This window comes from Canis lupus, chromosome 17, assembly GCF_011100685.1.
Source record: "Canis lupus familiaris isolate Mischka breed German Shepherd chromosome 17, alternate assembly UU_Cfam_GSD_1.0, whole genome shotgun sequence".
NCBI lineage: Eukaryota > Metazoa > Chordata > Mammalia > Carnivora > Canidae > Canis > Canis lupus.
The window spans coordinates 42021231-42039849 of NC_049238.1; positions in this window are offsets into that span (position 1 = coordinate 42021231).

Below are 18619 nucleotides of genomic sequence, written 5' to 3' on the forward strand. Positions count from 1 at the left end.
TCCCAGTGTTTCCCAACTGAGAATTATATTTGCTGTGGGCTTTTTATAGATGGCTTTTAAGATGCTGAAGAATGTTCCCTCTATCCCTACACTGATAAGTTTTGATCAGGAATGGATGCTGTATTTTGTCAAATGCTTTCTCTGCATCTATTGAGAGGATCATATGGTTCTTGTTTTTGCCTTGCTGATATGATCAGTCACATTGATTATGAGTATTGAACACCAGCCTTGCATCCTAGGAATAAATCTCACTTGGTCATGGTGAATAATCTTCTTAATGTATTGTTGGATCCTATTGGCTAGTATCTTGTTGAGAATTTTTGCATCCATGTTCATCAGGGATATTGGTCTGTAATTCTCCTTTTTGGTGGGGTCTTTGTTTGGTTTTGGAATTAAGGTGATGCTGGCCTCATAGAACGAATTCGGAAGTACTCCATCTCTTTCTATCTTTCCGAACAGCTTTAGTAGAATAGGTATAGTTTCTTCTTTAAACGTTTGATAGAATTCCCATGGGAAGCCATCTGGCCCTGGACTTTTGTGTCTTGGGAGGTTTTTGATGACTGCTTCAATTTCCTCCCTGGTTACTGGCCTGTTCAGGTTTTCTATTTCTTCCTGTTCCAGTTTTGGTAGTTTGTGGCTTTCCAGAAATGCATCCATTTCTTCTAGATTGCCTAATGTATTGGCGTATAGCTGCTCCTAATAAGTTTTTAAAATGGTTTGTATATCCTTGGTATTGGTGGTGATCTCCCCTTTTTCATTCATGATTTTATTAATTTGAGTCTTCTCTCTCTTCTTTTTAATAAGGCTGGCTAAAGGTTTATGTATCTTATTAATTCCTTCAAAGAACCAACTCCTGGTTTTGTTGATCTGTTCCACAGTTCTTCTGGTCTCTATTTCATTGAGTTCTGCTCGAATGTTTATTGATTCTCTTCTTTTGCTGGGTGTAGGATATATTTGCTATTTTTTTCTCCAGCTCCTTTAGGTTCAAGGTTAGCTTTTGTATTTGAGTTCTTTCCAGTTTTTGGATGGATGCTTGTATTGAAATGTATTTCCCCTCAGGACTGCTTTTGCTGTATCCCAAAGATTTTGAACGGTTGTATCTTCATTCTGATTAGTTTCCATGAATCTTTTTAATTCTTCCTTAATTTCCTTGTTGACCCTTTCATCTTTTAGCAGGATGGTCCTTAACCTCCACGTGTTTGAAATCCTTCCAAACTTCTTGTGATTTAGTTCTAGTTTCAAAGTATTATGGTCTGAAAATATGCAGGGAACAATCCCAATCTTTTGGTATTGGTCAAGACCTGATTTGTGACCCAATATGTGGTCTATTTTGGAGAAAGTTCTATGTGCACTTGAGAAGAATGTGTATTCAGTTGCATTTGGATGTAAAGTTCTGTATATATCTGTGAAATCCACCTGGTCCAGTGTATCATTTAAAGCTCTTGTTTCTTTGGAGATGTTGTGCTTAGAAGATCTTTCGATTGTAGCAAGCACTGTGTTCAAGTCACCAAGTATAAGTGAATTATTACCTAAGTATGTCTTAATTTTGGTTATTAATTGATTGAAATACTTGGCAGCTCCCACATTCAGGTCAAAAATATTCATGATTGTTAGGTCCTCTTGTTGGATAGATCCTTTAAGTATGATATAGTGTCCTCTTCATCTCTTACTACAGTCTTTGGGATAAACCTTAATTTATCTGATATAAGGATGGCTACCCCTGCTTTCTTTTGAGGACCATTTGAATGGTACATGGTTCTCCAACCTTTATATTCAGGCTGTCGGTGTCCTTACATCTAAAATGAGTCTCTTGTAGACAGCAAATAGATGGGTCTTGCTTTTTTATCCAGTCTGAAACCCTGTGCCTTTTGATGGAGTCATTAAGCCCATTCATGTTCAGAGTTACTATTGAAAGATATGAATTTAGTGTCATCATGATACCTATTCAGTCCCTGTTTTTGTGGATTGTTTTCTTGGACTCCCTCTTTCTTTTACCGAGTCCCCCTTAATATTTCTTGCAGAGCTGGTTTGGTGGTCACATATTCTTTCAGTTTCTGCTTATCTTGGAAGCTCTTTATCTCTCCTTCTTCTCTGAATGAGAGCCTTGCTGGATAAAGTATTCTTGGCTGCATGTTCTTTTTGTTTAGGACCCTGAATATATCCTGCCAGTGCTTTCTGGCCGCCCAGGTCTCTGTGGAGAGGTCTGCTGTTAACCTAACACTTCTCCCCATAAAGGTTAGGGATCCCTTGACTCTTGCTGCTTTAATTATCTTCTCTTTATCTTTGGAATTTGCAAGTTTCACTATTACATGTGGAGGTGTTGAATGGTCTTTATTGATTTTAGTGGCGGATCTCTCTATCTCCTGGATCTAAATGCCTGTTCCCCTTCCCAAGTTAGGGAAGTTCTCAGCTACAATTTGTTCAAATGCACTTTCTGGCCCTCTCGGCGCCCTCTGGAACCCCAGTTAAACGTAGGTTTTTCCTTCTGAGGCTGTCATTTATTTCCCTTAACCTATCCTCATGATCTTTTAATTGTTTGTCTCTTTTTTCCTCAGCTTCCTTCCTTGCCATCAACTTGTCTCCTATGTCACTCACTCGTTCTTCTACCTGGTTAACCCTCATCGTTAGGACCTCCAGTTTGGATTGCATCTCCATTTAATTGCTTTTTAATTTCGGCCTGATTAGATTTAAATTCAGCAGTCATGAAGTCTCTTGAATCCTTTATGCTTTTTTCTAGAGTCACCAGTAGCTTTATAATTGTGCTTCTGAATTGGCTTTCTGACATTGAATTGTAATCCAAATTTTGTAACTCTGTTGGAGAGAAGACTGTTTCTGATTCTTTCTTTTGTGGTGAGTTTTTCCTTCTAGTCATTTTGCTCAGTGCAGAGTGGCTAAAAACAAGTTGTACTGGAAAAAGAAGAAAAAGAGAAAAAAGAAAAAAGGGGGTGGGGAGCAAACAGAAAACAAAAAACAAGGGGGGGGTTTATCTTCTGGTTCTATATACTGTAAATCCCTCGATTTCCCCTGAACTTTCCAGCACTGCTTGGTCAAGAACTTGTTCTTCCCCTATCCTTCCAGCTGGTGTCCTGGGGGAGGGGCCTTCTGTGCTGATTCTCAGGTGTGTACACCTGGGGAAGCTGCCCAGCCCCCGGCCAGATGCACGGGTCAGTGGGAGCTGTTTATCCTGTGAGGCCCCTGCTCAGTCCTAGGGGATACCAGGAGGAACAACCACACTGGCGGTGGCCAGCTCTCCAGCCCTAGAGTCAGCTCCCGCAGTAACTACCGCAGTCTCCCAGTCCGCAGGGGCCTGGATGCTGGGAGAGTGGGGGGCGCCGATCTGCACAGCTCAGGGCCGCCCCGTGGAGCATCCTCGCTGCTCTGTGTTCCCAGCCTCTGCCTGTCCCAGGGGGAGCACCAGATCTTGGGCTATGTCCCCCGGAGCCCTGGGCTTCAGGGCCCGCACTGCTAGAATCGCTTCCAGGCCGTGCAGCGCCCCCCACCCCACCCCGTGCAGAGCTGTTGCCCAAGCAGTCGCTTGGGCTCCTCCCAGGCCGGTCGAACCTGCACCCCAGCCCTTTAGTAACCTGGGCCTCGAGGTGTGACACGCTCCCCTCAGGGTGCAGGTGCTCTGTTACTAACCCTGGGAGCCTGAGGGCATCCCTGCCCCTCCTGGGATCCTGCTCCAACTCCCTGTGAGGGCCTTTCCATCCAGGAAGGTTGGTAAAGCTCCTACTTCTCAGAGCCTGGGCTTTCCTGTCCTGGGGGCTCTTGCCGGGATCCTCGCGGGGCCCCTCCCACCTGGATGCTTATTTATTTATTTATTTATTTATTTATTTATTTATTTATTTTCCGTCTTCCTACCTTGATAGAAACACAAACTCTTCTCACTGTAGCATTCCAGATGTTCTCTTTAAATCTCAGGTGAATTCGTAGGTTTTCAGGATGATTTAAAAGTTAAGATCCAAGTAAGTTGGTGGGGACAGGTGACTTGGGGATGCTACTCTTCTGCCATCTTGCCCTGCCTCCTCCCATTTTTAGTTTTAAGGGAAAATAGTGCTTGAAACATATTATACTAAGGAACACAGGAAAAGGAAAGCCCCATCTTGGAAGAAGATCGAACATTGGAAGATTAGTATGTTGGCAATCTCATCTTTACAGAATCTGTGAAGAAAATACTGTAATAATAAAGACTGCAAGGTTTATAAACTATTTCTAAAGTTTAATTTGATGTGAAAAAGGAAAGAATTTAAAGAAGAAAGGGGGAAGGAATGGAAAAATAGATGAATCAAGGAAAGAAAATGATAGTAGGAGATTCTACTAGTCCTGATATATTGAATTATTTCTTTACCAAATTTCTAATTTTTCATTTGCACACTTTAATTATTTTATGAAGAACTAACTCCGATTTCTATTAATGACTGAGATGTGAAAATAAGTAAGATTTATTCTATCCATTGAAATAAATATGGAAGTGAAGGGAAGGAAACATAATAGGAACAATTCTAATACAGATGCACCAAAAACAAACAAAATTAATTTCTATTTTCCTCTTTATATGGTAGTGCACCAGATTTGCATCTAATCCCCTAAAACAGTTTATGCTGGATGATTACTTGGTCTGAGCATTTACATGTAAATAATTGTCACATTACATAAATTCATTTTTTGATTCATTGGTTGTCTTCCAAATATAAACATTATTAAATAAAATATAATTTTTAGTGGTTTATGCAAGGCTATAAAGCACCGTAAACATACACATATAGCTATATCCTATACTATATATATGGTCTAACTGCATCCTCCCCATTGAATTTATTGGCTGTATAGCTGGTTTTATATCTTATAATTGCATCTAAGTCATTATTTAGAACATAGAGTCATTATTTATAAACATTAGCAAAGGCTAGGAGCAGTCTATCTCCAATGATTGCTCCCAAGACAAGTTCCAAGCTCCAACAAGATAAAGCACAGCAAAACCACAGGGTGAAAAGGAGTATTTTCAACTGAACACTGTACTCAACAAAAATTGCACTGGGGGAAAATAAGGATATATAAAATATAATTTATTCATATCAATGTTAGAGTATTTAATGGTCTCACAATTCCTGTTTTTAATATTGTTTCAATTTGTTTCTTAAAGCATTTAAATACTTTTTAGTGAATTAAGTTAAAAATTAAAATCCATAAAAACACACAGCACTACCATTTTGTTTTTATGAGCAAATCACTGTCAGCAGCCTTGTGTTTCTTTTCAGACACAGTAACAGCAACTTACATATAAATATATACATTTTCATATTTTGACTAAATTTGTTTTTATTTTATACTTAGTAGCATTATGACTGTGATCACCTGATAGCTTATTCTTTTTGTTAGCATTATACCTGTGAAATTTTCCTCAGCACATTCTTTTTTAATAGCTTCAAACTTTAAAATATAGTTCTATAATGGACTCTTTCACTCTATTGTGGATATATTTCTAGTAGTGTACATCGTCTTTAAAATATGAGCATTGGTATTTTTTTAATTAACTTTGAGCATTTCTTTCTAAACTAAAACTACCATTTTCTTTTTAAGTACAGTTAACTCCTGAAAATTATGAGGGTTAGGCGCACTAATACCAACAAAATAAAAAATTCATATATCACTTTTGATTCCTCAAAAAGTTAACTAATAGCCCACTGTTCCCCAAAAAGTTAACTAATATGGAAACCTTACAGATACCATAAACCATTGATTAACACATATTTTGTGGTTCTATGTGTTATATACTGTATTCTTACAACAAAGTAAGCTGGAGAAATGAAAATGCTATTAAGAAAATCATAAAAGGGAGGTGCCTGGGTTGGTAAGCTGGTTAAACATCCCATTCTTCGTTTCCTCTCAAATCATGATCTCAGGGTCTTGGGATTGAGCCACAGGTCAGCTCCATGCTCAGTGCAGAGTCTGCTTAAGATTTTCTCTCTCCCTCTCCCCGCTTCTGCATCTCCCCCTGCTCATGCTCTCACTCTCTAAGTAAATAAATAAAATCTTAAAAAAAAAAAAGAAAATCATAAGAGGAAATACATTAACAGTACTGTACTATAAAATAATCTGTGTATAAGTGGACCTGAGCAGTTCAAACCCATACGGTTCAAGGGTCCACTGTACTATAGTAACTGGGAAACAGTTTTAATGTTGTAGTCTTTTTGTTATTATTAATTTTAATTGTTAAATCTATTAAGATGTAGAACATTGATAATACAATAATTTATTAATGACTGTGAAATTCACATTTCATAAAATTTTCACCTTGCTACAGATTTCACTTGTTATTACTCAAAAATAATTCAGAACTTTTTAATCAATATTTTATTCAAGACTTTTTTGATGATATTCATTCTTTAGCTTTACAGGTTGTTTTCAGTATTATTATTTCTTTATAAAAGAGTATTTAGAAGTTTATTATCTTTTATAGTGCTTCAATAATGGTGAAAGAGAAACTTTTTTTCTTTGAAAAATTAAAAAATACAGCTATAATAATATTCTGAGCTGATTCTAGCACACTTTTTGCTGTCACATTTTGCTAACATTCTCATCCAATGCCCCTATTGGTTCTTTAGGTATTCGTTCTTTTTTTAGCAGTCAACTGTATAATTGAGAATTATAAATCTGGTTTTAGTCTTCTGTGCATCAACATCTAATAACCAAAGGTTTTTGTCATGTTTTTCACAGTGCTAAGGGAACAATGTGTTGACTAAGAATATTATGGCTTACAGTCTTTTTTATTCACATATGAAAGTAAAAGACTGAAAGTTTCAATATGGGAAGAGTGAGGATTCTTAACAATAATATTCCTGAGGCCTCCTGGGGAAAAATGAAATAAAGCAAACTTGATATTGAAATTCTAATGGTGATGGCTGAGAAACGTATAGGGAAGCTGAGTGAAAAGGACTTGTGATAAGCACTGAATAGTCCATTTTGAAATAGAGTTAAGATTCTGAAAAATGGTAGGAAATCTAAACATAGAAGTTAAATGTCATAGATTTGGACAATGTCAAATTCCAAATGTAATTAACAAATTTGGGTGAAAGGAACATTTGAGAAGAAACGTAAATTTATTAACTTTCTTATTTTTCTAGTGATTCCTAAATCTATTTTATATTGGTTAATTAAGATTTTAAATGTATTAAGTTACAAAGGGATAAATTTATATATATATATATATATATATATATATATATATATATATATAGAACTGAGTGTTAGAAAAATGGAGTGGCAGTAGGAAAAGTAATTATTTTCCTTTATCACAATGCATTAAAGGGACAGGGACACATTCTTACTTCTTCTTGTTCCCAGGTTCAGGTCAGGAAACTAAAGCTAAAATAAATTTCATAACTGACTTAATATCCACACAAATAACAAGCACAGTTTTACTATTGTAACTCAACTCTTCCCTAATTTCCTGTTCATGTTCTAAAGCACTATAATGTTCTGTTTTAGGAGTTTCCACATCAAATAGTTTATCTAATAAATCAATGTTTTCTATTGTCTATAGCACATTTATGAAATTCTAATCACCAATTGATAATAGCAACCAAGGTAAATGAAGGCAAGCTAATTTGAGTCATATGGTGTTTAGTATGCTTAGGAAATTAAAATAATCAATGACATTGAAGCAGTAACAATATAACAGACCAGTGTCACAGAGGAAGAGCCATGCTTAGGATTTGATGGTTGCCATGAAGAGCCATGTTGGTTTGAAATTATTTATAATTTCATCTTTTAATTTAACGAAGTCCAATGGGACAGTAGATTCTTGCCTGCCTGCTTCCTGACTCTATCCAACACTGGTGCATCTCCTTGTACTGGTGGGTTCTTATACACAGTGCCTGGAGGGTCAGTGTAGGTTCTGAGCACCCACTCTACCCTGGGGTAGAACCCAGGGTGCCTGTGAGGGTCTGCACTTGCGTGAATATCCTTGTGCCTAAAGGTTATGCAAGAATTAAATAGCAAGTACAGATCAGGAAAGGTCAAGAAAGAAAGTATTTTTTTCTTCCATTTAGAAAAAGGGGCCTGGCATTTTTATTTTGCACCTGATTGCACAAATTCTATGCATGGCTCTGGCCACTAGTAATTATTAACCTTTCAGAATGCACCCTCTTCTCCTAATAATAAAAAGCGACTTCTATTTTCTTCTCCCTGGATGCCAGCTTCTGGTGAACTGCTCATCCAGGCAAGAGGCTGGCCTTCCACACTTTCAGACTTTCAGTGTCTGAAGCAGCTGTTCTCTTATACTGTCCAAACCCCTTTTAGATGTTTCCATTGTTGTTTTCAATGGAAATTGAGGAACTAGTGGCTCTTAGCCCACTTAACTCTTTATCCTGTGCTTAAGGTAAAAGGAGTTAAGAGAAGAAAAGAGTAGAGGGAAAGGGGGAATCAACCCACCAATTTGCTGAAAAGATAGGCCAGGATTGACATGCCCTTCTAAAATTCTAGTTTTCAGAGGTAGGGAGACATTCCTTGTAAAGAGCCATGGAGAATCTGAGAAATGGGCAAAAACAAATATGAAGAAGCTGAGACTATAGTGTGCTATTTTATTTCTGAACTGAGTGACTTGAATCTAACATTTGTGGAAAGATGGGCTATACCTGGATGAGAAGAAACAAACAAATATTCTTAGATCCTTTTCACTTATTTATATTGGATATAGGCTAATCTTTAAGAAGCCTCATCTTGTGTCTGTGTAGTTTTCTGATTTACTTTGAAACATTTTTTTGCATTAGAATTATTTTGGCATATTAGCTAATATTTGGGGGAAAATGAGTTTAATTCCTCCCTTAAGCATTTTTAAAGTATTTTAATTTTTGATTTTCAGTATAAAATAGTTTAAAATACTAGCAGCAGGAGAGCCACTGTGAATGTTAGTATATTGAGATCAGATCAGCAAGAGTCAGGGAAGAATAATATAAAGGGTATAAAGTTAGAATGATCCTAACATCAGGATAAGGTTGTCTCTGTCTATATGATGCTAAATGTTTGACTGTTGGAATAGATGAATGGATTATTATCATTGCTTTTTTCCCCCTGCCATAGTGGGAGATAATTTAGACTCTTGAGGTAGGGCCCCTTTGTCAATAACAACTAATGAGTCTTTGTCAACACAGCCTAAATCAGACCCATTAACAAGAGGATGATCACCAGTTCCTCATTTAAAAAATATATATATAAAGAGTGTAAAACCAGAGTGAGGAAGCTAAAGAGTCTAGGTTTTTTTCCTGCCTACAATTGCTATTTGACCCTAAGTACGATGCTGGCTGCTTCTGAGATTATAAGTATGAAAGTTACTTGAGAACATGGAAAATACACCACATAAATTCAGAAATTTTCACCCCAAGTAATGATAATGTATTGCTGAATCCATTTACTTTGAACATTTCAATAAGTAGAAATGTAGTCAGATATTTCTATACAGTTCTCATTTCATGAAGCTAACCATGATGATGATATTTATTAGTAAATATGTAATTCCAAACAATATACATCTTCTACCATTGTAAATTAATTTATACTTGTTTGTACTCAGAGCAGTTTATACTTGTTTGATATTTTTGTTCTCATGAAATGGCCCATTTATCCATTCTTTAAGCATGGCTTATCCTACACTTACTTTGTCAAAATTCAGTTCTGGAAATAATCTACTTACAGACTCTATAATTGAGTTTATATAGATACTATATATATGTGTACAATACTATTTAAATATTCTTATACAAATATACACATGAAAAAACATTTGTGTCATATATTTTAATGTGTATATTTTTACCAATTGCATGTATTCCTATAAAATATAGATGCACACACACAGATCCACATAATATGTAACTTTATCATTTGTGGCTTCTATGTTTATTTCTACTATGATACTCCCTTCAGATGTTTTGTTATATTTTTAAATACTATCTCTTTCTAATGCCTAAATGTTTTGCTGTGAAAATGCTGATTTGGAAACTTTTCTTTGCAAATCAATCACTTTTCTTCCATGTTTTCCTCAGAATCTTATTTAAATGCCAACTCTCCCCCCCATACCCCCAATTATGTGTCCCCGCCTTCCTCCTTTATGGTGAAGCAGGATCTTCCCTTGCATTATATGTCTCTCCCAACACCCAAAGATAATTAATGAATCTTAAATAATTAAAGGTTTCTTGCAAACTCTGAGTAGGTTTTGAAGGCATGGTAAAATAATTTCCCTCCATATCCAAATAGTAGTAAAACAGCCTCAGCATTGAGGTAGAGCTCAAGAAACTTATAAAAGTGAATAAATCATTTCAGTATTCATGGTGCTTAACCAGGCATTCTATTTCCCTCTCCTTCTTCTCATTTCTTGGAGTTAGTTCATTAAATAGAGCTATAAAATCTATTGATCTAGTTCTTGTGAGATACTTATATTAGTCAATCAATTCAGAATGGAAACTCATTTATTAATTGATTCATTCATTAGTATTTTATTCTGTATTTATCTCCACCATATGTCACTCGAATATTTTATAGGAAGACACCATTTTCCTCCTATTATTTTATTCTTCTTCCATTTTGAAGACACACTGAAACATCTGCTCCAAACCTTTTAGCCAAAATATCTATCTGATCCCTGCCTTAACTTCCTTATCTCCTCCTAGCAATTTGCTTCTTGTTGCAAAGCTTCCAGACATAAAATTTCAGTTTCCTATTTGTTTATTTTAAATATGGAAAATTAATCAAAAATATCATTCTTATTATACTAATTGCCAACGAATTTAAGTTAATTTAACCCATGTGCAAAATGGCAATGACATTTAAATGTGCAACCTGGCAGTTAAACAAGTCTTGCAGGAATTGATTATATATAGTCCTTTTTAACTGGCCTAGGCTACCACTTATTTATTTATTTTTTCATGGAACTTGGACTTAGCCACAACTTCTTATTTTAAGAGTATTATGTTTCTGCTTATGAAATTTCTTAAATCTATAATAAGCCAAGTGTATAAGATCTCTCCTGTTATTCTAATAATTTATCTCCCCTGCCATGTCCCATATTACTTTCAGGTCCTTAGCAGGGAATTTTAAAATATTTTATATTCTTGTCTCCCTTATTCATAACAGGATGATACATACTAACCTATTCCTCAGACCTTGCTCTGAAACATCACCAAATCTAGTCAAAATTATAAACAAAATGAGTTTCAGAATTGTCCCTTAATAGTAGTCCCACCATACTTAGAATAGGTCAGGATCACTTTATGTTAGAATATTTTCCTAAATGTCTAACCTGTGTTTGGCTTCCCTCTCTACCTTTCATTGCGCAATAGTCATTCAGGGCTGGGCAGTCAATTACCTCTTATAGTCACTGTATCTGAGGAATTTAAAGACTGCTCTTACTAATGACAGGTGAGGGTAGGGAAGAGGATAGGCTATACCAGCAGAGGAGAATTTTATCTCTAACCCTACCAGTACTTGATGATAATGAAACAACAAAACACAAAACAACAACAGAAACAAGCCCACTTTTAGTTTCATTACTGTTTTTTTTTTTTTTTAATTTTTTTGCAGACAGTGTGCCCTTTCCTCGTGTCTTACCCAAGGTGGAAGTTCATCTACCATTTTCCTCAGTAAGTCACAGATTAACTACAATACTTGACTTGTTAAGAATATTTTAATCATTTTCTTTTCACCTGGCAGTAAGGAAAACATACAGCAACTGACACTGGACCAATTAAACTGACAATAGTTTATTCATCACATTCACAGCCTGGGGGAGAAAGGACACTGAATGCTATATAGGGACAAATCAGTTGCACTTGAATACAGTGAACAACCAGGGGCTGTAGGAGGTGTCTCCTGTTTTCCACTGGAGGATGTAATTGACTAGTTTGTATAATTCCACAGGTTGACTAGAAACTGAAAGCTGCTACTTAGGAGTGAATAATCAAGGGCTGTGTCTGGTCCCTTTGATAAAGAGATTGTTTAGCTGGAGACCTTATCCATGAAACCAGGGTGGAAGCAGAAACTTCTGGTTAGAACATTCAAAGCCCTCTTGATTTTACCAGACGTCAAGGCACCACATTATATTTAACTTTAATTTTAGGACTTATAATACAATGAGGTATCAAATGTATTAAATTCTGTGGAATTTGTGTTCCACCCAAGCAACAGTTTGTGCAACAAGTAAAAATTGTATTTTTTATTAATATTATTGTAATTGGAAGTTTATTAATTTATAGGAATTAGCCAGTTTTTATCAAAATGATGAATATTACAATCATGGATTCATTTAATTGTTACCTAAAAATATGTATTATTTATTTGTAAACTTTAAGATTTAAATATCTTAACAGGAAAAAAAAAGAAACTGAGCACTGTGAGTAATGCTGATGTATAGAGTGTGGTAAGGTAACCACTACTGCACAAAACAAGATTCCATTTCCTCTCTATGTGTTTACAACAACTAGACAAGGACAATAAAACAAAATACTTTAAACCAAATATGATGGCTATACAAGAGTTTTTAAAAAATTACTATGGGAAGCTAAATAGAAATGACTAATTCTGACTCATTTGAGATCACAAATCCTTGAAGTAACACTGGAAACTTACATTTACTTTCTTTGCTTTTGTGATTAAAGGCCAGTGAAGTTCACCAGTGGTCTTCTTTTCTATGTATCACTTTTATCATGTTGCCTTTTGTCTCCTCTGATATTGACTTTTTTTTTTTTTAAGATTTAATGTATTTATTCATGAGAGACACAGAGAGAGAGAGGCAGAGAGCAGGCAGATAGAGAAGCAGGCTCCATGCAGGGAGCCTGATGCAGGACTTGAACCTGGGACTCTATGATCACACCCTGGGCCAAAGGCAGGCGCTAAACCTCTGAGCCACCGAAGCATCCCTGATATTGACATTTTTAATTTTTTTTAAAAATTTTCAAAGATTTTATTTATTTAATCATGAGTGACACACACACACACACACACACACACACACACACACACACACACACAGAGGCAGAGACAGGCAGAGGGAAGAGCAGGCTCCAGGCAGGGAGCCTGACATGGGACTCGATGCCGGGACTCCAGGATCACACCCCAGGCTGCAGGCGGCGCTAAACCACTGCGCCACCGGGGTTGCCCGATATTGACATTTTTTAAATGCAAAGAGGGCATGTTTGACATTTGGATTCCCAATTCCTAACGCAGTGACTGTCATTCTATCCATAAATTTTGCCAGTTATTTTTTTAAATGATGAATAAATATTTATTTAAAAAGTAAATAGATGAATGGTCAACTCCAGTTTATTTTGCTGTTCCATTATTTTTTAGAGTGTATTTTAGAAAATATCATCTTCATTTCAATATTCAGAAAACCATATTTTATCATAATACAATATAAAGTATATAACACTATAATAACACAATAACACAAGGAGAAAAGAGCTGAAGTCTGAAGACTGTCTATAAATCTCACTGCTTCTTAGAACTCAGTCCATAGACTCTCAAGGAGGAATGCCAGAGTGGGTTGGCTCAGTTATAACCTGAATACATTATTTTCAATTGGGACATAAATTTATATGGAGATATAATGTCTTCTCTTTGTGAAATACTATATATCAGAGGATATTTGGGGAGATGTCATGAAGTGGGTACCAAAGCAATTAAATAGTCTAGAACCATTTTCCTTTTGTCTTCTCATTCTTCTTTCTTGGAACTTGATTCTCACACTCTGGTCTCATTATCTTAATACATTTCAATTACTGTCATTAAATAGTATGCATAACTAAATACAACTTATGGTTTGATTTCCTATACATTTGGGTTTGGTTTTGGCTGTCACTGAATTTATGCAATTTTCCAATTTTATTTTGCTTTCAATCTATATAATGCAACAGCAATTCATGTATGTACAGACAAAAATCAAAATATGTTGAATGTATAAAACCAAACATACCTCCTGACCTGATTCTCTTAACCATCCCCATTGGTAACTGCTAGTAATGGTTTCTCATTTTCCTACTATGAAATGCCTGAATGTGAGAAAATAAGATTCCATTGTTTTAAGCCACCCAGATTACAGTACACTGTTACAGCAGCTGAAATTAATATAGATTTTGATAGTGGGAAATAGCATGTTTTTGCAACAAACACATCAAATAGTATAGTTTTGACATTGAGTAATCAAAAGAGACAGAGAATCTTGAAGTGCATGATAGAAAGAGCCTAGATTAAATTGAAGATAATGGATAGAAATAGGGACATTAAATGTGATATTAGTAAGAGAAGCAATGGAAATTAGGAGTGTGCTATTGGGAACTAGAGGGATCCTAGTGATGACATGGCAAAGAACTTGGCTGAATTACATTCTGTTGTGTGGGAAATAGAACTTGTAAACAATGGCAAGAAACCACAGGACAGGAAGGATCACCTAGAGTTTGCAAAGTTCAGAAAATGATAGCAGATAAAAAAATGTGCCTAGAGGCATAGAACCCATTCTCCTTGTTTGCAGTAATTCTATCCAGGATGATCATTCAAGAAACAGAGCCACCATCTTCCTCTTCAGTTGAACTTACCCAACAAAGAAAATTAGGAGAAACTAAATTAAACATCCTAGAGACAGCATATAAACAAAACAATCTGTTTCTGTGGAAGCAGAAAAGAAAGGACTGGACATTTTTATCTTCTTTCTCTGTCACATGAAGCCAGAGAAAACACCAATAGCAATGGGACAGAAATTGTATTGGAAAGAAATATTTGAATCATGAATAATAATAAAAATAGAAGACTTGCAATAACACATACATAAAAGTAAAAGATGGCTAAAGGAGGAAATAAAAAAAAGTACCTCTTCACAGGAAAGAAAACTCACAATAATGTTATTGCCATGGAGCAAAATAAAATTTGTGGCCAAATATTTCAGCATGAATTATAAACAAAAGTGAAGGTAAAAATAATGCAATATGTAAAATTTAGAAGTTCCCAAAAGAGACAAACAAAATAATGGAAAAGGATTACCATTTAAAGATATTGGTACTTCAAAACTAAATTTTGCCTCCGAAGAGATGGCATTCATGATACCCTTGCCCCCAGGTTTTTAAAGATGCTTTCTCATCATTCGATACACATTTTCTTATTCAAATACAAAATTGTTTAATTATCTATCTGTCTCTCTCATTAAGCTGCAAAATTATTCAGGTAGGAGACTGTTTTTATTCCTTTTTTTAAAAAAAAATGTTACTACTGTTGTTGTTGATCTCATTTTGGCATTCCCAGTGCCCACGTAGATGTAAAAATTTGGTAAAACTTCTGCTAAATAAATAATAGGTTGCACATATGAATTAATTAAATAAAATCTTAGAACAGTAATAAACTAGTTTAATAACCTACAGTAATTATGAATTTCTGAAATAATAAATGTAAAAGGAAATAATAAAAGTGCTATAGAGTGGAAAATTAATATTCCTCTCCACTTCTGAGGTTCAGTTATCTCCATAATGTAAGTATTACTCTGCTACATTGATAGCTTAGGAAAAAACATTCTGGTAGTATTTGTGTAAAAATCCTAAAATCATATCTAAGCAGCAGTTATCAGCATACTATAGTTTTGTTTACTGAAGTTGATGGAACTTATAAACTTTTTAGGCCAAATCAGCAGCTTGGCAAACCATTAGCCTTGGCTTTTTGGAAGATATGTGTTCAAAGTTAACCAAAATGTAAACCAGCCATACAACACTAGTCAATTTTGTGTTAAAAAAAAAAAATTCCTGAACCTGCTTGCAGAACAGTGATTTGTACAGTTATAAAAGATTCTTTAGATTTAATTTTAATAAGTGGTTTTATGCTGTTTGCTCACTGAGTTTGAATAATTCAAAAGCAATTAGAAAAAAATTAAACAATTAGATAAACATGAAAAATCTTGAAGTAGATTTTCGAAATGAGGTAGCTGAAGTATCTGAGGGGATTTTAAAATCAAATATTAAAGGTCATTTGGAACTCCTAACAAACAATTAGTGCTTATCATAAAATGTCATTTCTAACACTTAAAGTTTTTAATTTCCACCCCAGAACTAAGTTATGGTGGAAGGGATATATTATCCCTCCTTAAAATATGTCTGCATCTGTCATACTCCTGAAATAAGTAAGTCATAACATTTAACCATGCCTTTCTGTGGCTTTCTGTAAGCAATCATTTGTATGTTTTAAAATAACAGCCAGCATGGGGCACTTGGGTGACTCAGTCACTATAGTATTCAACTCTTGGTTTTAACTCAGGTCATGAGGTCCAGCCCTGTTTGGAGCTCTGTGCTCAGCATGAAGTCTACTTGAGATTCTCTCTCTCCCTTCTCTCCTTCTCACTCTGCCTCCCCCCACCCTACCCTGGCTCACACATACATATTTCTAAAATCAATCAATCAATCACTCAATCAATCAATTAGTCAATCTAAACTAAGAGCCAGCATGGTTGGGATTCTCATGCCTGAACCTTTTTCAACATCCCATCTTATAATGGTAGATTTCCCAGAACTTTGGATAAAATGAGTCATCAGCACACAAACATGAATTTTTTATCCTCGTGCAGGCTGCGGGGTCCACAGGAATTTGTAGAACTCATGATGGTTGTACAGAGGAGATTGGATGTAAAAGTAGGAGAGCACAGGCTCTTGAATGTATTGGAAACAGGACTAGAAGGACTACAGAAGGACTTCAGGTAGAGGGAGGTATTGGCAGGGTGCCAAGGTTCCACAAACATGAGGCAAGATGCAAAATATTTTTTACTTTATTATAAGAGAAAGCTGAATCCGTTTTTCAATGGTATATGCCACTACTGAAAGGCAGGTGAATACAGAATGCCAACTTCATGTTATATGTGTTCACCACGAATCAGCTATCCCTGAATAAGAAAGTCAATTTAACCATTTAAAGTGAATTAGCTGGTTTCTAAAAAGTCAATCATCAGTTCCAAATCCTAGAAATCCATTACTAATTGGCTGAAAAATCTATTTTTAATGAATGTTATGCTATGGCCAAATTATTCAAAACTGAGAAAGAGAGAGAGAAAGAGAATATGTGTGTGTGTGTGTGTGTGTGTGTGTGTGTGTGTGGTTAGAAGAAGGTATAGACTGCCAAAATTTTGGCAATATGTACCCAGTACTCATATCCAATCAGAAAGTACTATCCAGCATCGACATGTTTATGTCTAGATAAAATCAATTAAACTTAATTTTGTTTTGAATATCTTTTTAATCTTAATTATGTGAGCTTTTCTGAGTCAATTGCTCTATAAATTTTGGTTCATATACTCAGATTACAATATCTTTTCATCTACCATTTATTCATTTTATGTCCATGGAATAGATGTTCCTAAACTTAATGTTATATCAAATCATGCACTTAAAAACTCTTAGGTCTTACTAAATATTCTGGACTCCTTCCTTTTTATTCCTTTCTTAAAAATACTTTTATAGGGCTGCCTGAGTGGCTCAGTGACTTGTTTTCAGTTCAGGTCATGATTTTTAGCAGATGAGATTAAGCCTGGTGTTGGGATCTACGCACAGCACAGGGTCTGCTTGAGATTCTCTCCCTCTGCTCCTCCCCTCACTTACACACTCTCTCTCTAAAGTAAATAAAGAAATCTTTAAAAAGTATATATATAGATAGGTGGGCAGGTAGATAGATTGGTAGATAGAGATATTAATCATATTTGCCCCAAAATGTTATTCTTATCATCTGAGTTCATATTTGGTCATTTCATTGTATCTCCATATGAAGATATCTCTTAATCTAATTAATTGTTCTAGCTATTTTATCTTTTCTGAGTTCATTTGGTTCATTTCCCCCCTGCTATTTGCTAAGTATGCAAATAGCAAATATTGAAAAGCACAGGCATTTTCTCTGCACTCAAGAGTCCACTGTGGAGTGGGGGAAGCAATCACAAGTCCAGGTATAGTATTTTTTCATCTTTCTTCATTTTGAAATATTATTGTTTTCTTGACCATAATGTCTTCTGTCTGCCTTTGATTGCCCACCTCCACAATTAGTATATTTTCTTCCCACCCCAAACCTTTATTCCACTGATATTCTGTACCACTGAAGAGCCAATCATATGCTGTTGTTTGCTGAATGTTTTACAATAACATAACCGAGCTATTTCACCCTCTCATCTTCATTACCCTAGTCAGTTATGTCCACCACATTAATATTTAGAGTTAGTTTCCTTCTCCAATTTGATTATAATTTGTCCTTGAAAGCAGAGGCCATGCCTTATTATATCTCCTTATTATTTCTGATACATGACAGAACATGAAACTTATGATAATTGTTCAAAAATAACCTTCCATAGAATGCAACAATTTTAACCTAGCAGGTAAATAAAGGAATAGGTAGACCATAGATGAATACTCCAGACCTCTGTTACTCAAAAAATGGTCTATAAACTAGCAGTGTCTACTTCACCTGGGACCTAAATCAGCAAAACAAAATCCTAGGCCCCACTTCAGACTTACTGACTCCTGATCCGCATTTGAACAAAATCCTCAGGTGATCTATTTATTTGTACACCACAGCTTGAGAAATACTTTAAGAAGCCAAGCTTCAATGAATGGACTCA